Here is a 17,357-nt window from a genome sequence, read left to right on the forward strand (position 1 = left end):
CCAGCAAAAAGATTATGACTCACTGAAGGCTCAGGTGATTGTTAGCATTTTTCAGCACTAAAGTATTTTTAAATTAAAGTATGTACATTGTTTTTTAGACATAATGCCATTGCACACTTAAGAGATTATAGTATAGTTTAAAAGTAACTTTTATAGGCACTGGGAAACCAAAAAATTCATGTAACTTGCTTTACTGTGATGTTTGCTTTATTGCAATGGTCTGGAACTGAACCTGCAATATCTCTGAGGTATGCCTGTGTAAAACAGGGAGGGATTAGGTAGAATTCCAAGTAGAATGTAGAACAAGGTAGGAGCACAAGAATGAAAGTGTAAGTGGAGTGTAGGGTAATGTAAACTTAGCATGTTACAAACTGAACTCTACTTTTCCCTAAATCCTTCCTTCTTGCTAGGGAAAGACATCATCTGTCATCTGCTCACCTAAGGTGCAAACCTGGGAATTATCCTAGACACTTTCATTGAATATCTACATCCAATCAGACACCTAACGATGATTCTACTCTGAAACTGCCTGGAAGTCAGTCCTTTTGTCTCTTTGCTCACAGCTATTGACCTAGGTCAGGCCCACATCAACTCTTGTCTACATATATTTTTTTTCTCTGCCACCAACACTCCTCAACTCTTACCCAGTCTCCCAAATGTTGGCAGCTGAGACTTTCCAAATAGAAATTGGATTATGTCACTTTCTTGAGGTCCTTAGTGACTCCCTGGGCTAGTAGGAAAATGAACAACTCTTCAGCTAAAGGCCTCACCTGGTATGCCTCTTCCTTCCCCCTCCAGTTATTAAATCTATAATAAGCCATGATGATGAGTCATGCGTCACCACTCCCTCTGACTAGAATGTAGTCCCCATCCTTTCCACGGCTTCATGCACCACTCTCTTGATCAACAGTTTGTCTGACTATAGGATTCCACGTTGGACATTTCCCCCTTAAAACTTTGAAGGCACTGCTCCAGAGTCTTCTCCCTTTTAGAGATACAGTTGAGAAGTCTAATGCCATTTTGATTTCTGATTCTTTGTATATGACCTGATTTTTTTCCCTCCTCTCTTTCTGAAAGCTTTTAAGGTCTTTATCCCTAGTGATCCAAAGTGTTACAGTGATATATCCTTGTGTGGGTCTTTTTCATTCATTTTGCTGGAGATAAATGGTGGATGTTTTCAATCAAGACACTCATTTCCTTTAGATATGAGGAATTTTCTTTTATGATTTCTCTGCTGATTTCTTCCCCTCCATTTTCTTTCTTTCTTTTTTTTTTTAGCATCTGTTTTGGAGTCTAATTGCTTTACAGTGGTGTGTTAGTATCTGCTGTATAACAAAGTGAATCAGCTATACATATACATACATCCTCATACCTCCTCCCTCTTGCGTCTCCCTCCCACCCTCCCTTATCCCACCCCTCTAGGTGGACATAAAGCACCGAGCTGATCTCCCTGTGCTATGGGGCTGTTTACACTAGCTATCTATTTTACATTTGGTAGTATATGTAAGTCCATGCCACTGCCTCACTTAGTCCCAGCTTACCCTTCTGCCTCCCCATGTCCTCAAGTCCATTCTCTATGTCTGTGTCTTTTCTTCTGTCCTGCCCCTAGGTTCTACAGAAGAACCTTTTTTTTTTTTTTTTTTTAGATTCCATATATATATGTTAGCATATGGTATTTGTTTTTCTCTTTCTGGCTTACTTCACTCTGTATGACAGTCTCTAGGTCCATCCACCTTACTACAAATAACTCATTTTCGTTTCTTTTTATGGCTGAGTAATATTCCATAGTATATAGGTGCCACAGCTTCTTTATCCATTCATTTGTCGATGGACACTTAGGTTGCTTCCATGTCCTGGGTATTGTAAATAGAGCTGCAGTGAACATTGTGGTACATGACTCTTTTTGAATTATGGTTTTCTCAGGGTATATGCCCAGTAGTGAGATTGCTGGGTCGTATGGTAGTTCTATTTTTAGTTTTTTTTTTTTTTGCAGTACGCGGGTCTCTCACTGTTGTGGCCTCTCCCATTGCGGAGCACAGGCTCCGGACGCGCAGGCCGAGCAGCCACGGCTCACGGGCCCAGCTGCTCCGCGGCACGTGGGATCTTCCCGGACTGGGGCACGAACCCATGTCCCCTGCATCGGCAGGAGGACTCTCAACCACTGCGCCACCAGGGAAGCCCTATTTTTAGTTTTTTAAGGAACCTCCATATAGTATGCATATAGTGGCTGTATCAATTTACATTCCCACCAACAGTGCAAGAGGGTTCCCCCTTTTCTCCACACCCTCTCCAGCAGTTATTGTTTGTAGATTTTTTGATGATGGCCATCTGACCGGTGTGAGGTGATACCTCATTGCAGTTTTGATTTGCATTTCTCTAATGATTAGTGATGTTGAGCATCCTTTCATGTGTTTGTTGGCCATCTGTATATCTTCTTTGGAGAAATGTCTATTTAGGTCTTCTGCCCATTTTTGGATTGGGTTGTCTGTTTTTTTGATATTGAGCTGCATGAGCTGCTTGTAAATTTTGGAGATTAACCCTTTGTCAGTTGCTTTGTTAGCAAATATTTTCTCCCATTCTGAGGGTTGTCTTTTTGTCTTATTTATGGTTTGCTTTGCTGTGCAAAAGCTTTTATGTTTCATTAGGTTTCATTTGTTTATTTTTGTTTTTATTTCCATTTCTCTAGGAGGTGGGTCAAAAAGGATCTTGCTGGGATTTATGTCATAGAGTGTTCTGCCTATGTTTTCCTCTGAGAGTTTTATAGTGTCTGGCCTTACATTTAGGTCTTTAATCCATTTTGAGTTTATTTTTGTGCATGGTGTTAGGGAGTGTTCTAATTTCATTCTTTTACATGTAGCTGTCCAGTTTTCCCAGCACCACTTATTGAAGAGGATGTCTTTTCTCCATTGTATATTCTTGCCTCCTTTATCAAAGACAAGGTGGCCATATGTGTGTGGGTTTATCAATGGGCTTTCTATCCTGTTCCACTTATCTATATTTTTATTTTTGTGCCAGTACCACACTGCCTCGATTATTGTAGCTTTGTAGTATAGTCTGAAGTCAGGGAGCCGGATTTCTCCAGCTCCATTTTTCTTTCTCAAGATTGCTTTGGCTATTTGGAGTCTTTTGTGTTTCCATACAAATTGTGAAATTTTTTGTTCTACTTCTGTGAAAAATGCCATAAGTAGTCTGATAGGGATTGCACTGAAACTGTAGATTCCTTTGGGTAGTAAAGTCATTTTCACAATGTTGATTCTTCCAATCCAAGAACATGGTATATCTCTCCATCTGTTTGTATCATCTTTAGTTTCTTTCATCAGTGTCTTACAGTTTTCTGCATAGGGGTCTTTTGTACCCTTAGGTAGGTTTATTCCTTGGTATTTATTCTTTTTGTTGAAATGGTAAATGGGAGTGTATCCTTACTTTCTCTTTCAGATTTTTCATCATTAGTGAATAGGAATGCAAGAGATTTCTGTGCACTAATTTTGTACCTACTACTTTACCAAATTCATGGATTAGCTCTAGTAGTTTTCTGGTAGCATCTTTAGGATTCTCTATGTATAGTATCATGTCATCGGCAAACAGTGACAGTTATACTTCACCTTTTCCAATTTGTATTCCTTTTATTTCTTTTTATTCTCTGATTTCTGTGGCTAAAACTTCCAAAACTACGTTGAATAATAGTGGTGAGAGTGGACAACCTTGTCTTTTTCCTGATCTTAGTGGAAATGGTTTCAGTTTTTCATCATTGAGAACAATGTTGGCTGTGGGTTTGTCATATATGGCCATTATTGTTGAGGTAAGTTCCCTCTATGCCTGCTTTCTGGAGGGTTTTTATCATAAATCGGTGTTGAATTTTGTCAAAAGCTTTTTCAGCATCTACTGAGACAATCATATGCTTTTTCTCCTTCAATTTATTAATATGGTTTATCACATTGATTGATTTGTGTATATTGAAGAATGCTTGCATTCCTGGGATAAACCCCACTTGATCATGGTGTATGAGCCTTTCAATGTGCTGCTGGATTCTGTTTGCTAGTATTTTGTTGACGATTTTTGCATGTATGTTCATCAGTGATATTGGCCTGTAGTTTTCTTTTTGTGTGGCATCTTTGTCTGGTTTTGGTATCAGGGTGATGGTGGCCTCATAGAATGAGTTTGGCAGTGTTCCTCCCTCTCCTATATTTTGCAAGAGTTTGAGAAGAATAGGTGTTAGCTCTTCTCTAAATGTTTGAAAGAATTCACCTGTGAATCAATCTGGTCCTGGGCTTTTGTTTGTTGGAAGATTTTTAATAACAGTGTCAATTTCAGTATTTGTGATTGGTCTGTTTATATTTTCTATTTCTTCCTGGTTCAGTCTCAGAAGGTTGTGCTTTTCTAAGAATTTTTCCATTTCTTCCAGGTTGTCCATTTTATTGGCATATAGTTGCTTGTAGTAATCTCTCATGATCCTTTGTATTTCTGCCGTGTCAGTTTTTACCTCTCCTTTTTCATTTCTAATTCTGTTGATATGAGTCTTCTCCCTTTTTTTCTTGATGAGTCAGGATAATGGTTTATCAATTTTGTTTATCTTCTTAAAGAACCAGCTTTTAGCTTTATTGATCATTGCTACTGTTTACTTCATTTCTTTTTCATTTATTTCTGATCTGATCTTTATGATTTCTTTCCTTCTGCTAACTTTGGGTTTCTTTTTGTTGTTGTTCTTCTTTCTCTAATTGCTTTAGGTATAGTTTAGGTTGTTTATTTGAGGTATTTCTTGTTTTTTGACGTAGGATTGTATTGCTATAAACTTCCCTCTTAGAACTGCTTTTGCTGCATCCCATAGGTTTTGGGTCGTCGTGTTTTCATTGTCATTTGTTTCTAGGTATTTTTTATTTCCTCTTTGATTTCTTCAGTGATCTCTTGGTTATTTAGTAGTGTATTGTTTAGTCTCCATGTGTTTGTATGTTTTACACATTTTTTCCTGTAATTGATATCTAGTCTCATAGCGTTGTGGTCAGAAAAGATACTTGATATGATTTCAATTTTCTTAAATTTACCAAGGCTTGAATTGTGACTAAAGATACGATCTATCCTGGAGAATGCTCCATGAGCACTTGAGAAGAAAGTGTAACCTGCTTGTTTTGGATGGAATGTCCTATAAATATCAATTAAGTCCATCTTGCTTAATGTATTTTTTAAAGCTTGTGCTTGTTTATTTATTTTCATTTTGGATGATATGTCCATTGGTGAAAGTGGGGTGGTTAAAGTTCCCTACTATGATTGTGTTACTGTCGATTTCTCCTTTTATGGCTGTCAGCATTTGCCTTACATATTGAGGTGCTCCTATGTTGGGTGCATAAATATTTACAATTGTTATATCTTCTTGGATTTATCCCTTGATCATAATGTAGTGTCCTTCTTTTTCTCTTGTAATAGTGTTTATTTTAAAGTCTACTTTGTCTGATATGAGAATTGCTACTCCAGCTTTCTTTTGATTTCTATTTGTATGGAATATCTTTTTCCATCCCCTCACTTTCAGTCTGTGTGTGTCCCTAGGTCTGATATGGGTCTCTTGTAGACAGCATATGTATGGATCTTGTTTTTGTATCCATTCAGCTAGTCTATGTCTTTTGGTTGGAGCATTTAATCCATTTATATTTAAGGTAGTTATCCATAGTGTGTCCTTATTACCACTTTCTTAATTGTTTTTGGTTTGTTATTGTAAATCTGTTCCTTCTCTTATGTTTCCTGCCTACAAAAGTTCCTTTAGCATTTGTTGTGGAGCTGGTTTGGTGGTGCTGAATTCTCTTAGCTTTTGTTTGTCTATAAAACTTTTAATATCTCCATTGAATCTGAATGAGATCCTTGCTGGGTAGAGTAATCTTGGCTGTAGGTTTTTCCCTTTTATCACTTTAAATATGTTCTGCCACTCCTGTCTGCCACACATAAAACCAGAAACAAATTAGATGCAGAAAGGAAACCCCAGTCTACAGTTGCTCCCAAACTCCAAGACCTCAATTTTGGGATGATTCGTTGTCTATTCAGGTATTCCACAGATGCAGGGTACAACAAGTTGATTTTGGAGATTTAAGCCACTGCTTCGGAGGCTGCTGGGAGAGATTTCCCTTTCTCTTCTTTGCTCGCACAGCTCCTGGGATTCAGCTTTGGATTTGGCCCTGCCTCTGTGTGTAGGTCGCCTGAGGGCATCTTTGGGGAAGTCTGAGGTCTTCTGCCAGCGTTCAGCAGGTGTTCTGTAGGAGTTGTTCCACATGTAGATGTAGTTTTGATGTATGTGTGGGGAGGAAGGTGATCTCCCCTTCTTACTCCTCTGCCATCTTGAAGGTGCCCCCCTGTGCCCCCCACTCTGTTTTCTGCAGTCATTTTTTTCTTGAACTCCTACTCTTTGGATGTCAGATTCCCTGGATTGCTATCCTAATCTTGTCCTTATTTTCCTATTTCCCTGCTCTTTGGTATTTATTTTCTAGATTTCCTCAAAGTATCTTCCAAACCACTATTGACTTTAAAATATTTTTACATTATATTTTTAATTTCCAAGAGTGGTTTATAATTCTCTTCATGCTTCATTAAAAAAATCCATCTGCTTTCAATTTATGAGTGGAATATCTCTCTGAGAATATTAAGACTAGTTTTATTTGTTATTATTTGTTTTAGTTTTTCCTCACGTTCACTGCATTATCTCTGTTTCCTCCAGGTCCTTTTTTTTTTTTTTTTCTATTTGTCTACTTTGGTTTCTGTGTTCTAGGTTAGATGTTTTGAGCCTTGAATGTATAGTCCTATCTTAGAGTGAAGTAGTATAAAGAGCTGATTAGAGGCTCTGTGACTATGTGTTTGTTGGTGTGTGTGTTTTGGGAGAGGGTTGTGTTTGTTAAGTGGGGAGCTTTGCTGCAGGATGATTGGACCTGTCCAATATCAGTGTCCTTAGGTATTTTTTTTTCTCTTTGCAGAGAGGAATACTCGAGTCTTATATTCTGGAGACAAAATATGATACCCTGGCAGTACAATCCTGGCTGCCAGCAAACTGGTAGGTGATAAAAGGAAGGGGGTTAGAGAATCTCATCCTTCCTAATATGAAATTTCCCTGGATTCCCTTGGGTTCTGTACGATGCGTCATCCTCACTCTCAGCTTACTGATTCCTGAGTGGTAATTGATACCTCCTTTCCTGAGCTTTTCTGGGGTTTGACTTACTCATTACTACTTTCCTGCAAAAGCACTTCTACTTACACTTTCCTTTGATCTGCAGTGTCAGCTAACTCATATCTATTCTCACTCCATTTTCCAAAATTTTGCTGATAAGCCTTAACTACTGTCTTCACTTCCTTCTCTTTGTCCTTGTGTTTTTATGTTTTTAACTTAAAAAAAAATTTCTTTATTGTCATTCTATATGGGTTTGGGTGGTGATGGTGATAAGTACATGTATTCAACTTGCAATGTTCCATCAACTGTTTACTGGCTTCTATTGTAGGCCATGGTCAAGTCTGATGTAGGCCTGATGATGCAGTTAGAATGTACATAATTGTGGTCCATCAAGAATTTCTTGTATGATAAATGGGTAGACTCATGGGTGATGATACAGTCCCTTCTGCATCCTAAAAGTCTAAGAACCTGGGGTTTTGGCTCCTCTGGCCCTGCAATTTCTTCCTACCAAGCACAGTGAACTTTAGAACTTAAGAAATAAGCGATGCATTTGAAGCAGCCTCTACTAGTCTGTCCCCTTGATTTTGTTCATATCATTGCACTGCTAGTTGGAAGTTCTGGTAGCTGACCAAAGGGAAGGCAGCCTTAAACTAAGTCTCCATTATCTTCATTATTAGCTTTTCGTCTCTGACCTAATTTAACCTCCAATACCTAGGAAAAAGAATTGGCTGCATTATTTTTTTGTTCCCTTTCTGTCTTGGTATGTTCTCTTCCAAAACTTCTAATATTTGTCAGATTTATTACTTTTCATGTATTTTCTCTGTCCACCAGAGTGTAATCTCCTTGAGGGCAGGACTAATTCACATTCAATGTTGTTCCCAGAGACATTCTTGGCACATAAAGATGTTCAGTATTTATTTGTTAAATGAATGAATATGGAGATTAATGAAACATCAGATGAAATATATAAAATTAGCTCAGTTATTCTGGTCATCTGCAAAGACTTACAGAAAAATCAATATTTATGGTTCTTATTAGGAAAGCAAGTAATCCTCAAAGATTAAACAGCCTTTTTTTTTTTTTTTTTTTTTTTGCAGTACGCAGGCCTCTCACTGCTGTGGCCTCTCCCATTGCAGAGCACAGGCTCCGGACGCGCAGGCCCAGCGGCCATGGCTCACGGGCCCAGCCGCTCCGCGGCATGTGGGATCTTCCCGGACCTGGGCACGAACCCATGTCCCCTGCATCGGCAGGCGGACTCCCAATCACGGCGCCACCAGGGAAGCCCTAAACAGCCTTTTTTGATTCCTTACATTAAGAATTAAAGTCTCCATTTCTATTTTTTGGCAGCATACTGTTTCTATGTCTGTGTTAAAATTTATTTTATTCTGCTTGGTGTTACAGTTGGCTAGTCATCTGCTTTTATAAGATTATAAGCTACTTGAGGGCAGAGGTCGTACCAATGGTCTCTGCCTTCTCATAGCACAAAGAACAATGAACAGATGCAATGAGCTTAATTCATGTTTGCAGCATTCCACTGAACTGCCTTGAATGTGTCACGCATGCAAAGGTGGTATATGTGCTGATGAGAGTGTGAGGCTATCAGTGAAGAAGGGAAGAAAATTAGCAGAGATTTTCTGTTTACTCTGAATCACTTTTCTATGGGAAATTGATCAACTAAAGTTTTAACTTACAGAGCAGACTCTTATACTATATATTCCACTCTATTCCTTACCTTATCTTCCACAAAGAACCTTCTTGATGGCTCCAAATTACAAAGGTTTGACACATAAGTCACTGATATATCAATATGCCCTATAAAAATTAACAGATGGTCCCCACCAAAGCAGTCAATAATTTGAATAATTTTATGATTATTATCCTATTACATATTCTAAGATTTACACAGAATTAATTTTATTTATTTTAGGACAATACCAGGGGAAAATCCCACTCTTCTTCCCACTTTCTTCTTAAAAGAAAGGAAGACATGTGTGAAGATATTCGTGCTGATTCCTTGAAAATGCTGAATGCCAAGGAAAATGTACTGACTCCAGAGTGAAGAGATGATCATCTGCAATGATCAGTCCATGAGTCCAAAAACTCAGCCAAGTGGGTGGCATGATTCAACGTTCAAGTATAGTGTAGCCCACTCCATGTGGCATAAACACAGAGTCTAGTGCATGGACAGTTGTTTCTGGAACAATGTTATTAAGTTTCTTCAAACATTTAGAAAGTGTATTTATTTTAATCACTGTAATCATAACAGGAATGTGTGTAGATGCTTAAAATAATACAAATGCTACCTATATGATACAAGTCACTGAGCAGTGAAAATGGTTTCCCAGCTGCAAATAGCCAGGGTAACAAATATATTTCATGTTGAAAATCTGGGTCATTTTATACCAAGGAACAATTTAATGGTGACAGTAAAAAAATTAAATTTTAAATATAAGGTCTAAGGTTTAATCCGATTTCTGAAAATAGTTTATAGCACTATCTTTAAAGTGTGAGTATGTGTGTGCATGTGGGTGTGTATAAATATAAATATAAATTTTGGATCAGGGTATAAGCTGCTCTGAAAAAGCATTAAATAGGAACAAATATTAGTAGTCTGAGGATAATTCATAAATTGAATACTTAAATTTAAAGGCTCCTGAAAGTTGTAATTACTAAAGATATAGGACAATCCAGGTCAAGACTCTGTGGGGAAGTAAGTAAGCCCCTGGGCTAGGAGTAGAGCAAGTGAAAGCACCAGAGTGCCATGGTCTCAAGGCCACGAAGGTCATTCAGGTGCTAGACTAAGCATGTGTGCTCTCACCTGTGAAACTTTTCCTACTTTCTCGAGGCTGTGTTCCGTCCTGTACCTAACCATGGCTTGTTAAATGGTGCACAGTGCCTGGATCCTCCCCTAACTTCTTGTATATGCTCTCCTCAGTTGTGTTTTCGATGTCTGCTTAGTTACCTGACCCAAATCATGATTGCTTGCTTTATTTGGTGGGTTTACTTTGGATTATACTTTAAGCCCATGAAATCTTTAGTGATGACTCAAGAGGACAGGTTAATTCCTTCCCTGGGTGGTCCAAAGATTGCAGAATTTTTTATTTTGTCATTGAGGATAAAAGGGGTAATTTGAATAAACATGGAATAAGGACAGAGTTATATTCTCTGGGGAAATTTTAGCCAGATAAAATGCAATACTTCTTTTCGAGTTACTTAAATTTTCAGTTATATGGAATTTGATTTCTTCTAGGGCTCTGATTATTGAGCTGTGAAAATTGATGAAAATAAGGTTGTTTTATAACTTTCAGTTTCCTAACAGTGAAAAACAATGGAATATTCTGCCTTCATATTCCTGACACTTCCCAGGATTGGCCTCCTTTCTTGCTTTCCATGATACTTCATGTTCTTAATCTCCCTATCCCACTCTTCCCTGTCTCTTTTAGGATCCTACTGCCCTCCAAATCTGGTCATTACCCATGGTTCCATTCCCTGTTCTTTCTCTTTGGTTTGTTACCCTTGCTCTCCTTATCCTCCTTTAGCTTCTACCATCACCCCACTAGTGATGGCTCAAATTTATATTTCCAACTCCTCCATAATTCCAGGCACTTATTTCCACTGCCTGTTGAATATCCTTATGTCTATATCCATCTGTATTTAAAATTCAGCATTTCTTTACAAACTCAACATTGTCTCGCTAAAATAGTCACTACCTTTTCCAGTCATCTTTGACCACACTCTCTCCTTTAGCCCTTCTATCTAAGTAGTTTCCACTAATTTTCATCTCCATAGTGATTCATATATGTCTTCTAATTTTTGTTGTTGTTGTTGTTCGCGGTCCTCTCACTGTTGTGGCCTCTCCCGTTGCGGAGCACAGGCTCCGGACGCGCAGGCTAAGCGGCCATGGCTCACGGGCCCAGCCGCTCTGCGGCATGTGGGATCCTCCTGGACCGGGGCACGAACCTGTGTCCCCTGCATCGGCAGGCGGACTCTCAACCACCGTGCCACCAGGGAAGCCCAATGTCTTCTAATTTTTAAAATCATCGTTGTCCTCATTTACTATTTGGTCACTAGTAGTCCAGTGCATATAGGGCACACATGATAAATGCTTGCTCCTTTACCATTATTTATCACCTTCATTGCCTATTACCTGGATTATTCTAGTAGAATTTTAACTGACCTTCCTGCTACCATTCTTTTGCTCCTCTAATTTACACTATATATAGCTGCCAGATTACTCTTCTTCTTTTTGTTTTGTTTTTGCTTTTGGCCTTGCTGCACAGCTTGTGGCATCTTAGTTCCCTGGCCAGGTACTGAACCCAGGCAGTGAGAGCGCAGAGTTCGAACCACTGGAGCACCAGGGAATTCCCCAGATTACTCTTCTTAATGCACAGGTCTGACCAATTGCTATTACCCAATTATACCAAAGCAGGCAAGGCTTTAACCAAATCAGATCCTACCTTTCGGCTAAAATTCCAAAGTACTTTTAAAATACATTTTTAAAGGCAATTTAAAAATTTTTCCTTCAATTTTTTTGATATAAATGATGATAAATAGATGAGTGGACCATATCTTACAATTAGAGCCAAACTCCTAGTGCCCACAGATTGCAAAACCAGTTAACTCTCCTTCTAGAATTAAATCTTAACAAGGCTTCTTTCTTTCTGGGCATACCATGGATATCATTTATACTGGGTAAGAATGCAAGTTGTTAATTACTGAATGGACTTAAGCATTTTAACAGTCTAGATAATCAATTTTTATTCAGATGGTATTACTTTGCTAGAGTTACTAGCAACAAAAACAACAGTAATGTGATTAAATCAAACAAAATACATCACTGAGTTTTTGGTAAAAAAACTTGTTTTGCTAATAGCTTTTTTTTTTCTCTTACAGAAGTAATGCTTATTGTAAAAGTTCTAATAATACAGAAGTGTAGAAAGTAAAATGTGAAAGTTTCCTTTCTTCAACCTCACAGCCCACAGTTAATAATTGGACTTATATCTGTTAACATTTTTTTTCTATGTACATACAAGCATTTGAAATAAGCATTTATATTATTTCTGTTACAGAACTAGGAACACCCTAGTAAACATACTGCCTGTGCTCCACCCACATCTCTTTGGAGCCTGTTTACCAGTTCTGGCCATCCTCTTGCCCTGTGTGTTTGCTGGAGGCTGCCCTTGGGCTACTGGAGGGGCTTTGTGGCACACAGGGATGGAAGTGCTTGGGATTTGATGACCCACTAGATCAGGGTGTAGCCAAGGACTGACTGGTGAGTGAATAATTTACCTCCAGAGCTCCTTCTGGTATCAGACTGAGGTTGAACCTTTGCCTAAAATAACACCCTATTTACCCATTCCAGGACTTGCTTGCTCTACTCTCTGTAAGTTTCTGCTGGAGCCCTTCCTTAATATGTCATTTGTGTGTAAATCCTTGTCTCAGGCACTGCTGTTGAGAACCCAGCCTAAGACAATCAGATACATCAAACCAATCTTTCTCCTTTGTCAATCATGAGTTTTAAGCACTTTTTCTTTCAGTAATCTTTCCTAGGCTCTCTGTTAAATGTCTTCATGTAGTTTATGTACTCACTTTCAAATGGGAAAAAAATGCTACTGACCTAGCATTGTTTTCCTTTGTTTTTAGAAAAGCGGTGAGAAAACTGCAAATGTGCATCAGCATTCCCTCTCACACATTAACTAAATACTGAGCCAGGAACAGGGGTAAAGTAAACAGAGAACTGAACAAAACTGACCTATGTGAGGGAGAATTTGTGACTCTGTCTCCATGTGCTTCTCTAACCAAATGATCTTAAGCCTTATGTGGGGCAATGAAATTTCATGCTCAGAAATGAGGTTAAAGACTTCTTAAGACCCTTAACATTTAAAAAAGAGATTTTAACTTATGATAATTAAGACAACATCAAACCTAATGTATAGTCTTGTAACTGTTTCGTTCTCTGACTTTTACTAGAGAAACCACTAAACAAACAAAACCACTTCTTGTCAAGGTCCTTCAACTGCTTGCAATCCAGGAGGAGGCAAGTTTATAAAATAAGGCAGCTAAAAAAACAACACATGGTAGCCTATAATCAGATTCACATGGTCCACGTTGAAGACATTTAGAGAAGCCCATAACTATTCTGTAGAGAAGTTATCAGGAAAAGCTTTACTAAAAAGTTGACATTGGAATTGAGCCTTGAAAGTTGTAGCACTTAGGTAATGAAAGGTCACGCATTCCAAGTAGAAGTTCATGGATAAGTGCTAAGCTTAGAATGAGCATACTTGGTGTGCTTTGAGGAGAGAAGAGAGCATTAAGGGAAACTCTGACCACAGCAGAAGGTATAGACTCAGGAATCATGTTCAAATGGGGTTTTATATAGTTGGATAGGCAAGGTGAGGTCAGATAATGGAAAATCTCAAATGCTGGGCTGAGGAGTTTCGACTTGATTAGAAAGGCCACAATGACGGAGTATAGATTTTTAAGCAAGTAAATGGCATGATATTAGAGGTTTTATAAAGATTAACTTAGCTTTGGTATATCAGAGAGTTTATTGTAGGGTTTAGTATATCAGAACGTTTATTACTAAAAATTTGTTGGAGACTGCAATTTTGTATGAAGATAAAGGCCTAGATTTGAAGAAATGACAAGGTAGGGATAAACGCTAGAGACCATAAAAGAAAAAGATGCCAGAACTTGGTAACTGACTATTAGGGGTGGGGTATAGAAAAGATTAGAAGATGAGTCTAAGGTTCAAGCTTTTGAGTACTTTGGGAAAATGTGTGTGTGGGGGGGCGGGCGGGGTGGAGAATGGAGCTGCACATAAAGAAAGCTTATTCAGGTGGGAGTGTGCCCTAATTTGATTTTTAGACACTTGGGGTTAAAGCAGAGTGTTCTGGCAGAAGTGTCCTGTTGGCATTTTATTTCCTGGAAATAAATATGAAACTAAAGCTTGACTGAAAAATTAGTGTTGGAGATATAAAATCTGTGTTCAGTAGGGTAAAGATGAGAATTTAAGCTTTGGATAGAATTGGATACATTCCTAACAATGGGAATACATAGAGAAAATAGCTGAAGATGGAAAACTGAGGCCTATTAACCGCCCACTTAAGTTCTGCTTAGAGATATCATTACATCTGAATGGTCATTGGAGGTTATATGCTAACTTAGCAAAAGACATAGCCTATTTTGTTAGTTTAACACTCCATGAAGCCAGGAAATATAATCTCCTTCTCCACAGTTCCCTCGTTCTGTTTTGGCTCTTTAGAATTCCCTCATTCCTCCTTTGGGGAATATGGACTAGGAAAGGCAGAGGGGAGAAGGGTAGGGGACATCTGTATTTACTTCTTCTCCCACGTCATCGTCATACTCTGTTCTCTACACTATTGGATCTGGAATGAATTCCCATTGTAGTCGTGTATTAAGAACTGAGGTCCCTCTATATTGGGTTAATACGTGACTTCAGTGCACATGCTCACCAACTTTTGTTTTTTGCTTTTTGTTTTTTTAATCTGATGACTGAAGATAGTGCCCCTGCTTCTGCTTCACAGGGACCTAGTAAAGATTAAGTAGAAAAACTCGGGAGCACCCAGGGGATGCATATCTATGGATATTTCACAGTATACTCAGTTTATTGTCTTTAGTTCCAGTAAAAATAGCCTATTGGGGATAAGTTCAAAGTCTATGGAATCTGGTGTTAATACAACGTGAATCAATGTTTCAAAGGAATATGCTTTTGAAAACCTCTCTAGAACTCAGATGTTTTATGAATATGGTAATGATAATAAAGCTAATAATTATAAATAATAATTCTGTGTTAAAAATGTATCTCCGGGATATGGGAACATACGTATATGTATAACTGATTCACTTTGTTATAAAGCAGAAACTAACACATCATTGTAAAGTAATTATACTCCAATAAAGATGTAAAAAGAAAAAGAAATGAAAAAGAATATAAGTGAGAAGTTCCCTTAAGAGCCTGTTATAAAAAAAAAAAAAAAAAATGTATCTCCGGGACTTCCCTGGTGGCGTAGTGGTTAAGAATCCGCCTGCCAATTCAGGGAACACTGGTTCGATCCCTGGTGCAGGAAGATCCCACATGCTGCGGAGCAACTAAGCCCATGCACCACAACTACTGAGCCTGAGCTCTAGAGCCCGCAAGTCACAATTACTGAAGCCCGCACACCTAGAGCCTGTGCTCCACAGCAAGAGAAGCCACCGCAGTGAGCAGCTCACACACCGCAACGAAGAGTAGGCCCCGCTTGCTGCAACTAGAGAAAGCCCACGTGCAGCAATGAAGACCCAACACAGCCAAAAATAAATAAATAAATAAATTTAAAAAAAGTATCTCCTTGAAGATGCAATTGTTCCCATGTTATTCCCCTGAATTTTAATTAGAACATGCCACTTCTTTAAATTGGATAGAGGCAATAGTGTGATAAGACAACATGTATCTAAACTGTCTTCATTTCACACTTTTTTGGTTACAACCACTATGTCATTGACTTTCTTCTGTTCTTGTTCCAAACCAGATTGATTTTCAAGAGAGAAAATTCCCACTTAGCTCTTGGACCCAAAGAGAAACTGACAACCGATCAGACTCCTGTTGCAACTTCCATTGTAATTTCAACACAACCCTCTGAGAAAGGTTTTACCATATGTGAGGATACAGTGACCCAAAGGGAAATTTCAAAAAATTAGACCACTCTGATATAACAAGCTTTTTCAATCCTGTAATCAGTGGCTATTTACAAAGAACAAGTGCACAATTTAGATTGTCACTCAAGGACTAAAATACCAAGAAGGTGATTTTAGATCTGTAATGTTTCCCCATAAATTATGTAATAATAATTTAAAAATTCTGATGCAGGATATATTTTTTACTCCTCTAGAGCAAGAATATAGTGAATCAAGAATTACAGTTGTTAATAGGTACAGATAAAAACTTACCATATAGAGTAACATTTGTGTTTTGGCTTTTTTATTCTAATATTCTCTATTGACAAAAATATTTTTCATTATGAAGGAGGCACTATGGCAAAGTAGAAAGAACCTGAGCTTACAAGTTAGTCCTGGATTCAAATTCCCACTTGGCCACTTTCTGGTTTTGTGGCCTTAAATGAAATATTTAATCTTATTTTCATTCTTGTTATTTCTTAATCTATAAAATAAGGAATAATAATGACTACTTAACAAGACTTATTCCAACTAACTAAATGTGCTTGGCACATAGTAGGTGCTTAGTATAAAAAAGAAAGTCTTCCTTTGCTTGGATATATGAAAGTTCATACAACATTGTTGTGTGATTTCTTCTCTTAATAACTCACCATTTTAGAAGGTCAACTAGTAAAACCAACCAAGGATAAAAGAGCTAGGTAGAAAGTCAGTGTTTGTTTTATTTGAATAGCTGTAACATCACACAGCAAATACACTTTTAGTGATTTTTGGTGAGCTGATCTTTAAAAGAAGATAATGGAAAAATATGAACTGCCAAAAAGTCTCACCATATATGGCTATTTAGTTTCCAAGCTGGGTTCTGAGTTATCTAAGTTATCATAAGAAACATTCTGACATTCAGGATTTTTGTAAGAGCCACACAAATCCCTGGTCAATTTATAGGTAGATACCTGCCCACACTGAGCATACTCAACAGAAAGTTTTCTTCCTCCATAGCCCCTTGTCCCTCCTTTGCATCCTCTCAAATTAATTACAGTTTATGTTCAGGAAAGAACATTCCTGTTTGCAACCCTTCCTTTCTGTTATTACTTAGGTCATATACAGCAAGACATCCAGATGCTCTGTTACTAGTTAAGTAACTGAACTTTACCTCTTTGGGCCTAAATTGCCTCATTGGTATTAGGTCAGTGACTCTCAAGTTCTGGTCCTGGAACTTAGACTTCGTTAGAATCACCTGAGATATATGTTCAAAATACACATTCCTGAACGTAGCCTCAGATTTCTGAATTTCTGGGGGTGGGGTCAAGAGTTAACAAGTTCCACAGGTCATTCTATGTGTAGCTGGGTTTAGGAACCAATATAGTCTTTCCCCCTTGCAGACTCCAAGTTCATCCAATTCTCGATTTTCCAACTAGGCTTTAAGTATCATGGGTGTGTTTATTCTCCTCATCTCTGAGAGAGGCTGAGAGGCCTGGTGGACCTCTTCTAGGGGTTGTTCAGGACAATCTGGGCCACAGGAGAAAACTTTGTGAATCAAGCTGGC

General features: G+C 38.2%; 1 long non-coding RNA gene across 1 annotated transcript in view; it reads left to right on the plus strand.

Moving 5' to 3' along the window:
* LOC137202259 (uncharacterized) overlaps positions 1–15,035 on the plus strand; it is a 37,342-nt gene extending 22,307 nt beyond the window's left edge. The window contains exons 2-3 of the long non-coding RNA XR_010932518.1: positions 6,948–7,024; positions 8,236–15,035. This is a non-coding gene — a long non-coding RNA (uncharacterized lncRNA). The remainder of the gene's footprint in view (positions 1–6,947; positions 7,025–8,235) is intronic.
* Positions 15,036–17,357: the final 2,322 nt, after the last annotated feature.

Source organism: Pseudorca crassidens, chromosome 11 (genome assembly GCF_039906515.1).
Source record: "Pseudorca crassidens isolate mPseCra1 chromosome 11, mPseCra1.hap1, whole genome shotgun sequence".
Lineage (NCBI taxonomy): Eukaryota > Metazoa > Chordata > Mammalia > Artiodactyla > Delphinidae > Pseudorca > Pseudorca crassidens.